At 27.4% G+C, this 15233-nt stretch overlaps 1 protein-coding gene, 1 long non-coding RNA gene and 1 other non-coding gene across 4 annotated transcripts in view; 1 reads left to right on the top strand and 2 right to left on the bottom strand.

Annotated features, from left to right (window-relative positions):
* The window catches only part of LOC124420848, a 45426-nt gene that overhangs the window by 4488 nt on the left and 25705 nt on the right, over positions 1-15233 (bottom strand). The window lies entirely within an intron of this gene.
* LOC111681967 (protein Shroom) overlaps positions 1-15233 on the top strand; it is a 120545-nt gene that overhangs the window by 83119 nt on the left and 22193 nt on the right. The gene's annotated exons all lie outside the window — the stretch shown is intronic.
* Trnak-cuu lies at positions 11682-11754 on the bottom strand. Its single transcript has one exon. It is a non-coding gene; the product is annotated as a tRNA-Lys (tRNA).

The following is a 15233-nucleotide window of genomic DNA, read 5'->3' as shown; positions in this document are numbered from 1 at the left end:
TTCTAGTTCAGTTCTAGTTCAGTTCTAGTTCAGTTCTAGTTCAGTTCTAGTTCAGTTCTAGTTCAGTTCTAGTTCAGTTCTAGTTCAGTTCTAGTTCAATTCTATTTCTAGTTCAGTTCTAGTTCAAATCAATTTCTTCCAGTGCATTTATATTTTCGTTTAACAGCAAAATTCTTTAAAAAAAAAACCAAACAAATCCACCGAACTCTGGTAATAAAATTGCTCTAGAAAAACCACTTAACAGTGTTAATTGAAAGCAATATCATAATTTTCAATCAATAAACGTGATTTATAATTTATTTTTATAACAACAAAGATATAGCCCCCCACCACGTAAAGATTCTACCATTTGTTTATAGATATCTTTAATCAAAACAAAAATGGTCTTTGAATTTTTCCAACACAATTTAAAAAAATTTAACATTTCAATGTTATAAAATAATTTTTTAAGCAACAATCAAATTTTCAAAAGAAAATTTTATTCTAAAGGTCATTTAGAAGAAAAAAAAGTAAAATTTTTTTTGTTGGCAATTAATTTTTTTTCTATAAAATCGTTTTCGAATTATTTCGAATTCTTATCTTTGCTGTTGCCAAACAATTAACTTCATTGTTATTTTTCTATTAAGCAAATGTCAATGATTTTAAAGTGACAATTATATTTTTTTATGGTTTTATTAATGATTCTTTACTTTGTTTAATTTGATAAATATAAATTGTCTGTTTTTTTTTTGTTGTAGTCTTTCGTTTTTTCTTGTGGCTTAAAGCAATTAAGTTTTAAGACATTAATAAATGTTGTTTTTATTTCGAATGTTATTAATATATAGATTTTTTTATTTTTAACATGAGACGAAAGAATTGATTTGGCGGCAATTTTTTTAAAAACAATTAACAGTTATATGTTATATATATTAATTATAAATTTGATTAGACAAGACTATAAATTAGTCGGTAGTCAAGACTAAAAATTAGTCTATAGACAAGACTATAGATCAGTTAGGAGTCAAGACTAAAGATCATTTTAAAGTCAAGGCTCTAGATCATTCTACAGACAAGATTATATATCAGTTTGAGTCTATAGTCAAGACTAAAGATAAGTTTAGTGAAGACTATAGATCAGTTTATAGTAAATACTACAGATGACTCTGTAATCGAAAATAATGATCGTTCTATAATCAACAATATAGATTATTTTATTGTACAGATCAGTCAATAGATCAGCTTATAGTCGAAACTACAGAACAGTCTATAAACAAGACTATAGATTAGTCAACAGTCAGGACTATAAATCAATGTAAGGTAAATAATAAAGAGATCAGTCTAGTGATGACTATAGATCAGTTTATAGTCAAGACTACAGATCAGTTTATAGTCGAAAATATTGATCAGTCTTATTCAACACTAGTTTTTTTTTTATTATCACGACTGAAGATCAGTCAAGACTTTCAGTCACTCAACAGTTAAAACTTTAGATCAGTCAAAGTCAAGACTATAGATCAGTCTATAGTCAAGACTGCAGATAAGTTTATTGTCATGATTACCGATGAGTCGAATGGCAAGACTACAGGTCAGTCTATAGTCAAGACTATTGATCAGTCTATCGTCTAGACAATAGATCAGTCTATAGACAAGACTATAGATCAATCAATTCAAGGAATATAGATCAATCTATAGTAGATTATAGATCAATCTATAGTAGACTATAGATCAATCAATATAGAGACTATAGATCAATCTATATTAAAGACAATAGAACAATCTTTAGAAGATTGTATTATAGATCAATCAGTTTAGAGACTATAGATCAATCTATAGTATAGCATAGATCAATCTATAGTAAATTATAGATCAATCTATAGTAGACTATAGATCAATCTATATAGTCTATAGATCAATCTATATAGACTATAGATCAATCTATATAGACTATAGATCAATCTATAGTAGACTTTAGATCAATCTATAGTAGACTATAGATCAATGTATATTAAAGACAATGGATCAATCTATTGTAGAGACTATAGATCAGTCTATGGTCAAGACTATAGATCTGTTTACAGTAAAGACTATAGATCACTCCAGGGTTCAGACTGTTGTTCAGTATTTAATCGAATCTATTGATTAGACTTTTGTCAAGACTATGGACTATAGATCAAGACTAGAAACTTTTTATATTTTTTTTTATAAGAAAAAAATTTATAATAATTCTCTAACTATAAAAACAAGGTTTAAAATTGAAAGTTTAAAAACTTTAATACATTCTATCCATATAGTATGTATAATCGCACGACTAACAGCTAAACCAAACGGCTATTTTTAGTTTACTTAATAAATTAAATAAATAAAGAAAAAACAACAACAAAATATTAGCAAAAATAAATAAAATTACTCATAAATGTGGTCAACATTAACAACAAAAATTGTTTATTTAATTGAAAATTTACAAAAACAAAAGTACGTTTAAAAAAAACAAACCAACAAAGTAATAAAGGTACTAATTAAATAGAAGAAAAAAGAAAAATATAATAAACTTAAAATGACGGCATATATAGTCATAAAATAAATATAAATATTTAACGGAACTTGGTTTGTATATTAAATCATAAAGAAAGAAAGAAAAAAAAACAAATTAATAAAATGACAATAAAGTAATTAAACACTTCCAGCCCTGTTATTTGTATTAATTCCTTTTTTTAAGGTTTCCTTATACTAACAACTTTACTCACACACACACCTCTTGATCTTGTTTACAACACTCTCTTGTTGTTATTTATGTCAAAACAGTTAAGGTTCTTCTTCTTATTAAAATCATTTGAAATAGTGTGTCATTTTTGTAGCATTAACCGTTATACATATATGCCACCAGTTATCGATAAACTACATTCTTCTAAGTACTTAAACTTAAAAATAAATGAGTACTACATTCCATACTCATTCACTCAGTGATCGTCATATTTTTCAAGAGAAAAAAGGAACAAAATTGATTGAATTTTATTTCAAGATCGTTGCAAGAATATCAATTTTCTGTAGTAACTTAAAAAAAAAGCAGAACATAAAGAACATTTCTCCAAGAATTTCGAATAACACCCAAAATTTTTCAAAAAAAAAAAAAAAATAATAATGTAAACGTACATGGAAAGTAGTGGCATGTTTTTAGATTTTAAAATGCAGATCACAAATTATATTTATGAAATATTGTTATGTTTGGCCATTTCTCCGTAAACATCATAAATATATATAATTTTTTGCAATTAATTTCAAGTTTTTTCTTGTTCTTCCTACCAATATAAAGACCTCAAATCCAAACTTATGATTATATAAATAATATTAAACAAAAACATACCGTTACATTTTTTTCTTATAAAATTCCTCAATAATTTAGGTTTTTTTCGATTTTTTTAATGTTTAAAATTGCATTTATTATGTGAACTTTTTTTAAACGAAATTATTCAAATTGGTTTAACAAATACAAAAAAAAGAGGTCTTATGACTAACATCACGTCAATTGTTTTATGTGTTTTTGTTTTATTTATTTAAATTTGATAAATATTTTTTATTTTTGTTTTAGTAGATAGACATTTTAATCTAAAGTTTTTTTTTAGTGAGAACTTTTTTTTGTTTAAATATTAGTGAAGCGTGGGAATTTGTATTAAAAAAATTTAATTAGCATAAATGCAAATTTCCAAAAAAAACACCAAAAGAATATGAATCAACAAAAATTAATGGTCCCACACCATATGTGACACTGATATCGATCAATAGAAGAAGTATAAAGAATAAATAGTTGAATTGTTGAATAATTTTATAAAGAATTTTTAAATTTAAAACAAAATTTGTTAATCAAAGGAAAGATCAGTCAATAGTTAATGCTAACGATCAGTTTATGATCAGGACTATAGATCAGTGTAAAGTCAAGACTATAGATCGTTTATAGCCAAAACTACAGATCAGTTTTAAATCTACAGTCAAGACTGTAAATTACGTCAGATTTTTGCTCATTTTAAGGGTGAGACTGTCCATCAGTTTTTAGTCTATATACAAGATTATAGATCAGTATAAGGTCTAAACTATAAATAAGTCTTTAGCCAAGACTATGGATCACTTTTTAGTCTAAAGACAAGAAAATAGATCAGTTTATATTAAAGACTATAGATCGACTCATAGTCAAGACAATAGATCGGTTCATAGTCAAGACTATAGTCTATATTTCAGACTATAGATCAGAAATAATCAAGACCAGAGATCTGCTATTAGTCTACAGTCAAGACTATAAATTAGTCTATTGACAAGACTTATAGATCAGTAAATACTCAAGAATATAGATCACTCTACAGTCAAGACTACAGATCAGTTCAAGACTATAGATCACTCTGCAATCTACTCTATAGATCACTCTATAGTCAAGACTATAGATTACTCTATAGGCACGACTATAGATCACTCTATAGTCAAGACTACATATCACTCTATAGTCAATGCTATAGATCACTCTATAGTCAAGACTATAGATCACTCTATAATCAAAACTATGTATCACTCTATAATCAAAACTATGTATCACTCTATAGTCAAGACTATAGATTAATCTATAGTCAAGACTATAGATTACTCTATAGTCAAGACTATAGATCACTCTATAGTCAAGACTATAGATCACTTTATAGTCAAGACTATAGATTACTCTATAGTCAAGACTATAGATTACTCTATAGTCATGACTATAGATAACTCTCTAGTCAAGACTATAGATCACTCTATAGTCAAGACTATAGATCAGTCTACAGTCAAATCTATAGATCTGTCTACAGTCAAATCTATAGAACAGTCTACAGTCAAATCTATAGAGCAGTCTACAGTCAAGACTACATATCAGTCTATAACCAAGAGATACGACTATAGTCAAGACTATAGATCGATTTATAACCAAGTCTATAGATCTGTGTACAGTCAAGTCTAATTATTAGTTTACTGCCAAGTCTATAAACCAGTTTACAGTCAAGTCTTTAGATCAATCTTTAGTCAATACTATAGATCAGTCTATAGCCAAGAGTTTAGACCACAGTCAAGTCCAATGATCAGTTTACAGTCAAGTCTATAGATAAGTCTACAGTCATGTCTATAGATCAATCTATAGTAAAGATTATAGATCAGTTTATAGTCAAAATTATAGATCTATAATCAAGATCAGTCTATAGTCATTACTACAGATCAGTCCATTAACATTGCATTTTAAATTTAAAAAAAGTGAAATTTCTTACTTTTTTTTTAAATAAACTTTTAATTTCATTTGTTGTAAAAACAAGTTCAAGAAAAACAGACACAATTTTCTTTAAAAAGAAATTCATATAATCAAATTTTCCCTATTTTTCTTGTTATTGTTATTATTTTTTTTTAAACATAAATTAAAGTAAATTATTTTATTTAAACTTAAAAATCATTATAAATAATATTAAAACAAAAGCAAAAAAATAAGTAACTGAACGAAAACACAAACTACAAATTGTAATTTCGTTGTTATTAGATTCACATTTGTAGAAGAAACAAAAAAAAAAAAAACAAAACAAAAGTTTTTTTAATTTTAAAACAATTTTGTTTAAAAGGTTTTTTATTTAACACAAAAACTGACTGATTTTCTGGGTCACACAAAAGTCATTCATACGAAATAATTTGATTTTAAACACAGAAAATAAAAGATAATGATCGCGTGAGCAAATAATACGTTGTTTTTTTTCTAAATCTAATTCAAAAAAACAGAAATGTAAAAAAAGAAGTTTAACCGCCTTATGCAAAAACGATTATTAAGTTAACAATGGTTGTTAAAACCTGTTTTTATATGGAAAAAGTGTGCAGTAAACCATTGTTAACTTTAATAATCGTTTTTGCATAAGGCCCTAAATGTTTAGAAAATGAAATAAAATTAAATATATATATAGTGCGTTCGTTAGTTCCCAAAACATCGTAAAACTACGTACACAATAAATATTTTTTTTTACCTTACTAATTGTCTAGATTTTAAAGAATATTTATATGTTTGTATTTTGAAAATTTTTGATGTTTCTTGTATAAGAAACAGTAACAAAATTAAGATCTAGTAATTTTAAGGTGTTAATATTTGTTATTGGGGTTGGGAACTTCCGTAGTTATTATTAATAGATTAAAACTAAACAAACTAAACATTTGTTATATTTTCGGTGATGAAAACCTTTAAATAAATATATAACACATCCGCATATAATTAGGAAAATAATATATGTTTTTAAATGAAAAAATAAAAAAAATACTTCAAAGACAATGATGGTGTTTAGTTTTTTTTTATGTTTCGTTTTATGAAGTCACAAAATTAAGCAGTTTTAATTTGAAAAATGATGTAGTTAGGTAAGTTTAAGGTTATGAGCATATTTTTTGTTTTTTTGTTTTTTTTTTTTTTAAATTTCCTGTTTTGTAATTTTCAACACTTTTTGAAAATCTTCAATTAAGTTTAAAGAAATGCAACTTAAGCTCAGTATAATGTCAAATAAGATTAAAGATCATCAGTCATTAGTCAATAATCGAGATTATAGATCAGTCTTTAGTCAAGACTATGGGTCAGTCTGTAGTCTAGACTACAGATCAGTCTTCAGTCAAGACATTAGATCAGTTTGAAGTCAAGACTATAGATCAGTCTATAGTCAAGACTTAAACTTGGTTTGCACCTAAGATTATAGATCAGTCTGTTGCTAAGACTTTAGATCACTCCATAATAGAGACGATAGGCCCGTATATGATGAATACTAGAGATCAGTCTATAGTCAAGACTACAGATCAGTCAATAGCTAAGATCTTTGTTCAGTCTATAGTCCAGTCTACAGTTAAGTTTATTGATCAGCTTATAGTCAACACTATAGATCAGTCTATAGATTAATCTATAGTCATAAGTTAAGTCTAAAGACAATAAGTCAGTCTATGGTGAAGACTAGAGATCAATCTAAAGTCAAGACTAAAGATAAGTCTATAGTCAGCCTATTGTCAAGAATATCAATACCATAGATCTGTCTATAGTCAAGGCAATAGTCTAAAGTAATGATTATAGATTAGTTTATGGTGAACACCAGAGACCTCTCTATAGTCAAGACTAAATATCAGTATATAAACAAGACAATTAATGAGTTTATAGTCAAGACTACAGATCAATTTCTTGTCAAGACTATACATCAGTTTACAGTCAATGCTATAGATCGTCTGTAGTCAAGACTTTAGATCAGTCTATAGTCAAGACTACAGATCAGTCTTTAGTCAAGACTGTACATCAGTCTATAGACTTTAAATTGATGTAGTCTTGACTATAGACTGATTTATAGTCTTAACGACTAAAGATCAGTCTATATTCAAGACTAGATATCAGTATATATTCAAGACTATAGAACAATCTATAGTCAAGACTAGAGATAGTTCATAGTCAAGACTAGAGATCAGACTATAGTCAAAACTATAGATCAATCTATAGATCAATTGATATTCAAAAGATCTTTAGTCTAGTCTATAGTCAACACTATTGACTTATCTTTAGTCATAAACATAGATCTACAGTCGGCTTTCTTTCTCTCCAACAACCTGCTACTTTAGTAGTTTTATATCAATTCTATTCTCTCTATTATTTAACAACTTGGCAACTCTTTTGTGAAAAGTTCAACAACCTTTTTGCTTGTATTTGCAAAAGGTGCAGAATTAAAAAAAAGAAAATAAAGAATAATAAAAAGAGATTAGAATTTAATTTCTACAATCAATTTTCCAACACAATAATAGCTGCAACAAATTATAGATCTTAAGACCCAAAAAAACAACAAAAACTGCATTTAAGGAAAACAACAAAACTATAGAAAAACAATAGTATTTTTATTCAACACACAAAACTATTGTTCAAATCTGAAAACAAAGCCTTAACATTTGAAACGATTCCCGTAGGAAATGACGCATAAGGCTGGCTTTACGGCTGATTGTAATGGTTGGGTTTGGCCAAAAGAAACCAAAGAAAAGTGTAAAAGGAAAACATTGTTGTATGCAAGCAAACAGGCAGGCAGGCAGGCATAAAATGATTTTTGTCTTTTATTTACAACTCTTCTTAGTGTAAGTAACATGGAATTGGGTGTGCGTGCATGTGAGTCTTCACTTAAACCACTAATGATGACTTCCAAGTTTCAGTCTGTCTGTCCGATCAACCAACCAAGTAAGCAAGCAAACAACCATCCAGTTATTAGTCTGTCCCTCCATCTGTAATGTACATATTGTTGTTTTGTTATTTTTACCAAGCTGGCTGAAACCCTCCAAAGATGGTAATGACACCACCATACATTAAACATATTGTATTGAAAACGTGTGCAGGCAAATTGCAAACCGAAGACAATAACAACGCCACAATGCAATAAAATTGCAAGAAAAAAATCTAAACCTCAAAAGAAAACCCATGACGATCATCATCATTATTATGAACTTTTCTTTAATGATAGTTTTACACATGATCTTTGTTTAGTTATAGGTTTTCATCTTCATCATCAACACCATCTAAAATCTATATAATGCAATGAATGTATTGTAATAATAATGATGTTTTTAGTAGTTTATTGGTTTGTAAAAAGCTGCCGCATTTTTTTATTTTTTGTTTGCTTTAGTTTCTCAACTTCGTTTTGCCTACGTAGTCAATCTATTGCAATGTGTATTTACATTACATTTGTGTTTTATTTGATTGTCTTACCTTGGCCAACAGTGGCTATAAATTGCAATAAATAAAATTTTACATTCACAACACATACACGCACACACTTACACACACATATACTTAGCATATCCCCAATTGTGGAACGATATTAAAATGACCTTGAATATATTGAAGAATGATTGAAAGCCAAGATACTCACGCAGGCAGAACTAAAACTACTGAAAGTATATAACTGCTGGTCACTAGATAGAATTGTAAAGAACAAAGGAGAAATACATAAATCAGTACGGTACTAAATTTTGCTATTTGAAAAATTGATACTTATTTTCCAGAAAAAAGAAACCTTTTAATGATCTTTAATCTTGTCTTGAGTATAAACTAATCTATAGTCGTGACTATAGACTGATATATAGATTGATTTACAATATTGATTACATTATCTCATAGTATTGAATATAGACTGATATATAGTCTTAAGAATATACCGATCTTGACTATGGATTGATATATAATCTTGATTAAAGACATATCTATACTGTTGACTACAGGATGATCCAAGTCTTGACTATAGACTGAACTTTAATAATGACTATAGATAGATATTTAGTATTGACTATAGTCTGATCTTTAGTCTTGACTATATACTGATCTTTAGTCTTAAATATAGGCTCATTTATAGTATTGACTTTATTGAACAGACTCACTAAAGACTTATCCATAATCTTTAGTATGCTGAAGTCACAGACTACATTCTTTGCTATAGACTGATCTTTAGTCTTTACTATGGACTGATTTTTAGTTTTGACTATAGACTGATCTTTAGATTTGACTATAGGTTGATCTATAGTCTTAAATATATACTGATCTATAGACTAATCTTTAGTCCTGACTATAAACTGTTCCATAGTCTTGTCTCTAAACCTTTAGTCTTAACTGTAGACTGACCTATAGTCTTGACTGAGACTGACCTATAGTCTTCACTGTAGACTGACCTATACTCTTGACTGTAGACTGGCCAATAGTCTTAACTATAGACTGATCTATATTCTTTACTATAAACTGATCTATAGCCTTGACTATCGACTGATCTATATTCTTGCCTATAGATTGATCTATAGTCTTGTCTATAAACTGATCTATAGTCTTGATTATTGACAGATTTATAGTCTTGATTATATAATGTCTGTAGTTTTGCCTATAGAGTGATCTGTAATTTTGGCTCTAGACTGATCTTTAGTATTGAATCTTTAGTACTGATTTAAAGTCTTGGCTATAAACTGATCTATACTCTTATATATATAATTTTAACTATAGACTGATCTTTATTTTATTGAACAGACTGACTAACGACTCATCCATAGTCTTCAATATACTGAAGAGACTGACTATAGACTGATCTATGATCAGACTGACTACAGACTGTATAGTCTTGACTATAGACTGTTCTATAGTCTTGGCCATAGATTGTTCTACTCTCTTAGCAATAGACTGATCTTGACTATTGACAAGCCTTAACTATAGACTGATCTATAGCCTTAACTATAGACTGATCTATAGTATTGGTTAAAGACTGATCTATAGTATTGACTATAGACCGATCTATAGTCTTGACCATAGATTGATCTACAGGCTTAGCAATAGACTGAACTTTAATCTTGACTATAGAATGATCTTTAGTCTTGACTATAGACTTATCTTTAGTATTGACTATAACTTATCTAGTCTTGACAACACTGTCTGGACTAGAAACTGATCTATACGTTTAAATTTAGCCTTATAGATTTTAATAAAAGTACTAAATTGTAAGAAAAGTACGTTTTTTTCAAAAGTTAAGCATTTAAAACATCACCCTTTATTTTGCCCCCTTACAATAGAATCACGTTTTCGTCTATAAACACAAATGCATATAATATTTTAAAAAATTATACATTTACATTAACAATACTCATTGTTGTTGCTAGCTAGTGCTGCTGGTATTATTGTCAGTCAGTCTGTCTGTTGCTGTAGCACTTTTTGCGTTGTAGTTTTTCAAAAAAAAAGTTCTTTCTTATTTAAGTTTTTTGTTGTTATTTAATAAATTTGCATTTTATACGCTTTTGCATTAAAAATTGCAAGCTATTGTTTTTTTGGTTTATTATATAAATTTTTTTGTTTATATTTCTGTTGTAAGAACACATATTGATTGATGACCACAGAAAGACAACGAGTGCTGATTTGATAAATATGAAACTGACTGTAACTGTCACTGATCTTTATACTTTGCTTTGGCTATCCCTTTCTCTCTCTCGCTCTCTCTCTCTGTAGTAACGCCTATTGAGTAAAGTTAAATTTGAAAACTTTTGGTTTTAAAAATAAATTTATTTTCGAGTTAACCTTAGTTTGTCTAGACTATAAATAAGCTGAAATTGTTGTTGTTGTTTTTTTACAAATTTGAAAAATGATTTCCTTCAAGATTTGATTTTTTTTTTTAATTTTATGAAAGTATAAATATATACTCCACCCATTATGATAATTTATTTTGAAAATATTTTTCAATAATAATTTCAACGTTCATTGACTTGTTTTAAGAAGTAAATATAACAAATAAAAGGTGAAATTAAAGTCAAGGTACTTTTTTTTTGTTAGCACCAGAAAAAAAAAGTACCAAGTCTAGTTGAACATTTTTTTAATATTTTTGTAAAACTTTTTATGGTATTATAAGATATTTTTAGTTACCATAAACAAGTTGTCTAAGTAGAGCATAAATCAAAATGATCTTGATGATATTTGTCTAACTGAAACTAGAGGCCAATAACATGCTGTTGCCATGTGGCACAAGTAAGCTAGCAAGCTAGCGTGTGAGTGAAGTGTATTGACATTAAGGAAAATGATCTTTATTGCCTCAAAGTATGTAAGAGGCACATTCCATAGTGTTACGAAAAATAAATGTTTGTGTGTAAATATAATATTTCAATTATGAGTTGTTGTTTAAAAAGAAAAACAAAAAGTAGTTCGCCCAACGTGGGGCTCGAACCCACGACCCTGAGATTAAGAGTCTCATGCTCTACCGACTGAGCTAGCCGGGCACATGTTAGATTTTTAAAATCAACAAATAAATTATTTATAAATTTTATCTCAATACTTAAAAGTTATTTTTAAAATATTTTATAAAAAAATTCAAAAAAAATAATTAAGATCAGAAAAACTTTAGAGAATAAAATGGAAAGGAAATTTTTTTAACTAAATTCAAATATATAAGATTCTACTTCCCCTTTACTATCAATTACAAATGCGATTTTGCTTTTTCCTAAAATGTCAACTCAATTATTAACAAATTTATTTATCATAAAAAAATATATAAAATAATTAAGATTGATGGCATGTCATGTATTTAAACAAGAATATTTTGATAGTTTAATAAAGCAAAAAAATAACTGATATGATTTAAATTGAAAGTTTAATAAATTTATTTTTATAATTTTTTTTTAATGTTTGGCGCCTTATAATACTTATTTATTTTTTTTAAGAATTTCAACTTTAACAAGTTTTAATTTTAAAATAGTTTAACAAATATTTTCTTTAATTAAAATGTTTATTTTATGTGTCTTTTCAATGATTTTTTGTTTAAAGTGCAGCCATTCAAAAATAAAAGTTTTGCGTGTTTAATTTGTATTATTTGGAATTGTTGTTTTTGTTGTTGCAAAACAAAATATTTATATAAATTATTAATATTTTAATGGCTTTAATGTGTTATAAATTATGAGAAAGAAGAAAAAAAAGAAATTTAATAAAATAAATTAAAGAAATTTTTTTTGAAAAAGTTTATTAACTTTTGTGAGGATTTAAAAAAAGTAAAGAAAACTCTAGAACAAATTTGACTGTAATTGCATCAAAAGATCTGACTATATTTAAGACTAAAGGAGAGGAGGATATTGATCGTACTATAGTTGAGACAAAAAATCAAACTTTATTGATCGTAGATTATCGAATAGATATACATCTGTTGAAACTAAATGCCAAACAATAGATCAAACAATAGTCAAGAGATCAGAGACAATACAATGGAATAATCAAGCTGTAGATCAGACTATATTGAAGACTATAGACTAATTTTTCATGCATACTTGTAGAGGCTATAGATCAAACTATAATGGAAACTAAGATCATGTAATAGTTTAGAATGATACTCTCTTAACTATCAGACAATAGTCAAGAGATCAGAGACTGATTTTGTAATAGTAGATTTACTGTAGTTGAGTCTAAAGATCTTACTATATTTAAGACTATAGTTGAGAATATTGATAAAGCTATAGTTGAGACTAAAGATCAAACTAAAAGTTAGATTAAGAAATACATGTAAATCAGTCTATAGTCGATACTATACAATTGTCGAGAGATCAGAGATAATACACAAAAATGATCAAGCTCTAGATAAGACTATATAGAAGGCTATAGTCTAAATTCTAATGGAGACTTATTATCAAGCTGTAGTAGAGGCTATAGATCAAACTATAATGGAAACTAAGATTATGCAATAGTTTAGAATGCTAAAGACTAAAGATTCTACTATGTAATCTCATAAATAAGATTTTAAATCAAGTTATATCAAGTTATTGTAGATTTAATCAAAGTATAGTTGAAACTAATGATGAATCTACAGATCAAACTATATTCAAAACTTTACATCATAAGCATTACTAGAGACTAATAATCAAACTATTAACGGGATAGATAGTAGATCAAAGTGACTAACTATCGAACTATAGACGAGACTAGAAATCATTAAGAAAGTGGAACAAAGTGAAGTTGAAACAAAAAATAAAATTAGATTTAAGACAAAAGAGTCTTTAGCAAAAACCAAACTATAGAGTCTGATCTAAATAGTTGAGGCTATAGATCGGGCTGTTTTTGAAACGTTACATCACAAACTATACTCGTGACTAACTATCGAACTATAGATGAGACTAGAGATCATTAAGAGAGTGGATCAAAGTATAGTTGTAACTATAGTTAAGACTAAGGAGTCTTTTGCACAAACCGAACTATAGACCAGACTACTATCGTGGATATATATCAGACTATATTTAAAACTTTACATCATAAGCTAAACTTGAGACTAAGGATCGTATTATAAACTTGACATCAGAAGCTAAACTTGAGACTAAGGATAGAATTATAGACAAGACTTTAGACCATAGTGACAGTAGATCAAAGAACAGTTGAAACTAAATATAAAACTATAGTTAAGGCCAACGCGTCTTTGGCTAATACCAAGCTTTAGATCAGATTATAGGGAAATTCTATTTTAAACTGTAGTCGAGACTGAAGATCATTTTTTAGTCAAAGCTATAGATCGTACTGTATATCATAGTATCATATAGATCATAGTATCGGCGAGACTTTGGTGGAGATTGTTGATCAATCTATAGACGAGACTTTGGTGAGGATTTTACATCAATATACAGTCGAACCTATAGATAAATAGATCAAATTTCAGTTTAGAGAATATGGAACATAAGACTAAAGTCTTGAATATAAATTAAAATATTCTACTATAGATCAGACTACTAGATTATATATCAAAAAGTAATCAAAATTATAGATAAATGTGCAATCAAGTATTCTAAGAATTTTCGAAAAGAAAAATAATTTTTCTCTGTGTGTAAAACATTTTATAAAAATTTCTGTCGAAAAACTTTAATATATCAAAAAGGCGCCTTTATGTTTTGCTAAATATTTTCAAAACAATAAAAATATTTCTACAAAATTGCTATTTTTCTTAGTATAGAATTTCAAACGAAAAGAAGAAAACATGTCTGCTTTTAACAAATAAATCTTTAAATAAAATAAAAATTGTCATAAATAAATTGACCATTAAAATTAAAAGCAAAAGTATTCAATCTCTTTATTTTTCATTAAATAATACATAAACAAAAAAATAAATATGCAAAACAAAACACAACAAATATTAACATTGACCGATCGACCAACAACCAAAAAACAGCATCCAGAGAGCAAAAGATATAAAAAAAATACCCCACGACCAAAACATATAAAATTTTCACGCAAATTATTTTAGTGTTTTTTTTAGATTTTTTTTTACAATTTATAATTTCAACAGTTGTTTTCAATTTCGTGTATTGACGATGATGGGTTGGTGGCGGCGACGGCGTTGATCGCGTGCAAATTATCAAAATTCGTTGATCAGTTCAAGCGGTATACGCCGTTAATAATAAACAACTTTTGTTGTGTGTTAAAAAAAATTATGGGGAAAATTTTTTTTATTGTAAACTTAAACACAAACAATCATAATAATTGTTAATTGATAATAATAATTATTATAATAGAAAAAAATAAGAAATAAATAAATGAAAAAAAGCACCAAGTGGCTTAGAAATTTATCGAAGGAAAAATCTTAAGAAAAGCAATAAAATTATAACAATTAAAATTGTTTTGTTAAAAAAAATTGTGTGTGAAGTGTAATGTTTTGTATCTAATGATCTAAAAATTAAGACACGCTAAAATAATAAACCAGCTGTTTTTTTTTTTTTTTTTTTTTTTTTGA

This window comes from Lucilia cuprina, chromosome 6 (genome assembly GCF_022045245.1).
Source record: "Lucilia cuprina isolate Lc7/37 chromosome 6, ASM2204524v1, whole genome shotgun sequence".
Lineage (NCBI taxonomy): Eukaryota > Metazoa > Arthropoda > Insecta > Diptera > Calliphoridae > Lucilia > Lucilia cuprina.
Note: the sequence above shows the minus strand (reverse complement) of the source record. Positions and strands in the feature narration are given on the sequence as shown.